This window comes from Anser cygnoides, chromosome 5 (genome assembly GCF_040182565.1).
Source record: "Anser cygnoides isolate HZ-2024a breed goose chromosome 5, Taihu_goose_T2T_genome, whole genome shotgun sequence".
Classification (NCBI taxonomy): Eukaryota; Metazoa; Chordata; class Aves; order Anseriformes; family Anatidae; genus Anser; species Anser cygnoides.
Window position 1 is genome coordinate 18,651,680 of NC_089877.1, and position 4,999 is coordinate 18,656,678.

Here is a 4,999-nt window from a genome sequence, read left to right on the forward strand (position 1 = left end):
ATAATTTGTTATGATCTCATTTAAGTCAAGCATAGTTGTGTTGGAATTAAGCAAATACTACTAAAACATTATTTTATCAATGCCTCAATCTTCCTAGTGCTTCTGTACATGCTTATATTAAATATTATCTTCAACACTCCTGGCTTTTTGTTTTAACATTTTGCCAGAGGTGAGTGAGAACAGTATTACAGTTTGCAAATGGTAATATCTAGTATGCCAAATATATGGTCAAATCTGAATGCAATTTAAGGACTGAATCAAACAACGTCTGTAGCAGAAATCATCCACTGCTTCATAGCTTTTTGCCTGTGCCAACAGCAGAAGCACATTCAGGGTCACCACACATTCCCTAAGTCAAGAATATATATTTGGGATGACTGATTCCCGCAGTTTTAGACGATGTAATCAAAATGAAAAATTAAGTTATTCTGCATAAGAGCAAAAAAAAGTTCTAAGACAAAATACACTGCTTTCTGCATGTGAGAACGACTCCCTTTGTCATTTCCCCATGAAGAGATTGCACTAGTTACTCTTAGCCATTATGGATACATGCAGGGTTTTCCCATTAATGCTGCTGAAGTTTCCAAGTGTCATTTTACAAAAGTTTGAGGAACCTCCCACTGCTTCCCTCTGCAATTTACAGTTGAAGGCAACACCACCCAAGATCCTGGCCAGGACTTTGAAATTAAATTAGAAGATGCTGTAAACCGTGTTCACAGGAACAGCAAGGGAAAAGATTTGATTCAGACCATGTGAGTCACAGTCAGTCTCAAATTCTCCCCTTGCTACTGATGGAAGGAAATTCTTACAGCTGTGGCACTAGCCCAGCTGCACTGCCCGAAGGGGTGGGGAAGCAAAGCAGAGCCCACTCCATTTTCTTTAACCCTTTGTCTTTGGGTCCAGTCCCTCTCTATCCCAAGAGAGATTCAAATGGACTCAAGCTACTGGTGATCTGAGTTTTCCTGGTTCATTTTTATGAGATCTCCGTCATCTGTTTCAAGCTTCTGGGGAAATCTAGTGCTGTACATATAATGATCCTTGCACCAGTTTCTCATCTCAATCCCTTCCTCTGTAGCACAAGTCCATCGATCCATAGCCATTTGCAACAGACATGAAAATGTACATTCCCTTCTCTTTGATCTCTGTGGCTAACAGTTAACAGCAGCTATTGATTACCTTCTTGAACTGGAGCTTGAGGTAACCGGGATAGGAAGATTAAGAAGAATTTTCATGGATCTTTCTTGTTTTCCTTTTTGTGGCGTACAGTCCAAAGCAAAAAAATCAGCCTAAAATGTTTTTGTGCAATCTGCAGTTGCGTGCTATGACCTGACTCAATATCTTTGGTCTTAAGCTCTGAACTTTAAAAAAAAAAAAAAAGAAGAAAATTGCTTCCTAGAAGCGACTCTCATAGCTTAACTGCCATTTGAATCATACAGAGGAAGAAGGGTGATATATTTACCTGTGACTCGACATGTCACTCTACATTTATAGAAGACAGCATCTCCCTTGACATGCATTTAGTATTTGTGATCCACTCTGACTTCTGTGAGCCTGCCACGGTTGCACCATCTGTAGAGGAAGCAGCGAAGTTTTTTTCTTTTGAGATACAATGAGACACTTAACCGTGATTCAAACTAATGCTCTTTAAGTAGCTTGGATACTAGAAGACCATAGCTCCTGTGCTATTCAAGACATCTACAGGGCAGAGAGGCAGTAGAAGTAGCACCCGGCATAGACTGACAGCCCACTAAGAGACACATTTTTAGCACTACATTAATAACAGCGAGAGCTCAGAGATCTGATCATGGATAACGCTTCCCGAAGGACCTGCTGCTGCTTCCAGACCCTCCTCACAGCCACCTGCCCTCCCAGGGCTCCTCTCACAATGCTCTATGAGGCACTTACTCCCTGGAGGAACAGAGATTGCCCCTACAGTCCCGGTACCCGTGCCCCCCAGCACTCACCTCCCAGGCAGCCAAGAGCCCAGACCAACTTCCCCTTCCTGCAGCCAGCCCAGGTGCCACAGGAAAAGTAGCCAGAAGCCTCCTTGTTCCCTGCTGATATCCTTCCCACGGCTCCCATCTTCCCGCAGAACAGGGCTGCCCCTCTCTACCCAGCTGCTTCTACAGCTGGGAGGATGCTGGGGTCTCCGTTAGCTCTGCCCCAGCTGCTGCCATTGCTGCGTACCTGATCCCATCACAAGAGTGTTTTATGCAGTGGCAACTGGTAATTTAAGACCATTATTTTACAGCAACACTTCACTAAAAGTAGTAGGTTAAGACTTGCATGAATGAGTTAAGAGCTGTTATAATAGTACCCGGTTGTAGCACAACTAATATTTGGATAACATTATGCACAATCATATGGCTGCTTTTTCAGAATCTAATTACTTAGCACAAGTCTCACTGATCTATGCCTAGCAATTATTTCCCAGGTAGCATACAGATCTTAGAAGGTCCTTTCATCAGCACTGAAATTACACATAGGACTGTCACTGAATTGTATATTTAAATTCTGGACTTACATATACTCAGTTACAACTGCTGGTCACAGGTGTTTGCTAGGCTTTTGTTGTTGTTGTTGTTTTAACTGGTTACATTATCTATTTTAATATCCTCAATCTATTTCCAAGGAGCTTGTGGTTTAAACACATGAATCATGAATTTAGCCAGGCCCTCTGAAGATTCCCTGGAAACAGGGGAACAACGTGCTCAGGGTTCAGCCCAGTGCTGTGAGTCAAATGCAAATTCAGAGAGATTCACCAGTATTTGCCATAACACAAATATCCAAGGACCTGCATGAAAAAAATCAAGGATGATGAGCTGGTTAAAGAAACGGTTGTGCTCACTTCTCCAGCCTCCAGCTTCTGTGTTTCTGCAGGACAGGTACTGAGAGAAATAAATTTAGGAAAATTTTAAAGAAGAGTATTTTTCACATGCATTTATCCTGGGCAGAGTTTGCAGATCTTAGCAAGACAGAACATCACATGCAATAGATGAGTGCTTGCCTTGTTAATTAGGTATGGCCGTCAATTTTGTTGTTGTGAATTTTGGTTGATCTTGGAGAACTGGCTTATGCTCATGTACATATTTTTGAACATAAATGGATACAAGAAAGAATATAGACATTTTTATGTTGTGCTTTGAATCCATATAAATAAAATAATGCGGCAGTGATTGTTTCCTGGTCAGACTGAACACAGCATACTTTCCAGCAATACATCTGTAAATATAGATAGCTTGTCTATGTCCAGGCAGATAATTAAGAGTAACAAAATCACGTCACTTGTTATTGTACACAAAGTGCATCACTGACAGCCCTCAGCACGCACTGGTGTGTTAAGAGCACACAGGCGATGCTGGGTCTGGTGCTTTCCCGCTGCTGCTCCTCAAAACATCATCAGCATAAGTCAGGGTGGAAAGTCCAGCAAGTCAGGAAGGGACAGCAAAACCAAAGTGACACTGAAGCCAGTAACTATGGGCTAGGCTGGGTGACGAGAAGAGAGGGTTGGACGAGAAGGGATAGAAGTAAGTCTTCGTACACTCATGGTGTCTTATTCACCATGACTAAACTGAGGTAGAACATCGCCGATCAGCTGTTGCCACACATCAGAGTAGGTGTGACATCCAGGCCACTTCTCTGGCTTTAATGTCACCTTCTCCACCTAATCTTAATAAATCTCTTTAATTGCACCACTCAGGAGTTAATATGTCATTTGAGAATTTTTGTAGATCATCCTCGAGACTGTCAAACAGACATCCGCCTGCAATTAATGGATCAATACTATTTTTGTCAGGGTTGCAATCCAAGAGGTACGAGATACAGTCATTTTCTTTCAGAGGTGAGCTGCCCTCCAGAATTCAAATCACAGCAGCCTCATGCTGACCACGGGTGAAATTTGAATTTGAGAGGTTTTTTGGAAGATCGTTGCTTATGTAGATCAAAATAGGAAGCAGGTACAAAAAATTCTGGTGATTCATAAACATCTCAAAAACAACTTTTGAATATTTCCTTTCAAAACACAGGATTTTCCTTCAACAGCTCACAAGTTTTCTGGATTCTTGTACTGTGCTAGGATGCTTGCCACCCACTTACCCTGTGTCTGGTCACTGCTCTTCTAATAACTTGATGCCACAGTCTGGTAGTTTTCTTCCAGCTCCTGGCTTGCTGACGTGCCTCATCCTATGCTCCTAAATCACAACAGACTAGATGAATGCAATTTTCTGCCGTTAACCAGGACCCCCGCAAAACATGGATTTGGCAGCATGCCTGCTGGTCCGAATCTGTTTGTGTTCATTCTGGGACTGAAAGACATGGTGGTTCTTCTTGTTGCACACCTAAAAACCCACATGCCTTACAATAATGAAAACAAGTCCTCAGATGTCTTTCACCATCATATAATAAAGAGTATCAATTAATTCACTGATTATATACATGAGAATAATATACCTGAACAGAATAAAGAGAAAAAATCCCAATGTTTGTTTTGGCCATTTGTGTAAATACTTTTAAAAATACAGTTGCTAGAAACTTATCAATATCTTTAATTTGTTAGTGGTTTTGAAACATCTGAAAATATCTAAAAATTATTCTGAAAAAAGAAATGTAAGCTAAAAGTCTGTTTTCAATTCCTAAGAAAAGGGTTGTTTGTGTTTTTTTGTTTTTTTTTTTTTGTTTGTTTGTTTGTTTTTTTCCTTCTGCACTAGTATCCATACCTTGATCAGTTATAGTTATTTAAGTTCTTCTTCAGGAGGAATCTTGTGTCTTAAAAGATTGACAAATACAATAGATATTTATCATGTTCTTTTAAACACAAGGGGGCACCAACAAGCTAGTAGAGCAAGAAATAAGCTGTTCATATACAGTAAATTAAAGGAAACTGTTACACCTCGATAATTGTTTTTGTGTTTGTTTTTTTTTTTCAAATGAGACATATTTTGAAATTAAAGGAAAGCTTTATCATTCCTTCAGCTGAAATGACTTGGAAAGTAAATCCCTG

The 4,999-nt window shown here is 40.5% G+C and overlaps 1 long non-coding RNA gene across 1 annotated transcript; it reads right to left on the minus strand.

Moving 5' to 3' along the window:
• Nucleotides 1-4,085, minus strand: LOC106044748 (uncharacterized). Its single transcript, XR_010831657.1, has 3 exons — nt 1,965-4,085; nt 1,460-1,569; nt 1-1,358 (listed from the first exon to the last, which is right to left on the minus strand). It is a non-coding gene; the product is annotated as an uncharacterized lncRNA (long non-coding RNA).
• Nucleotides 4,086-4,999: the final 914 nt, after the last annotated feature.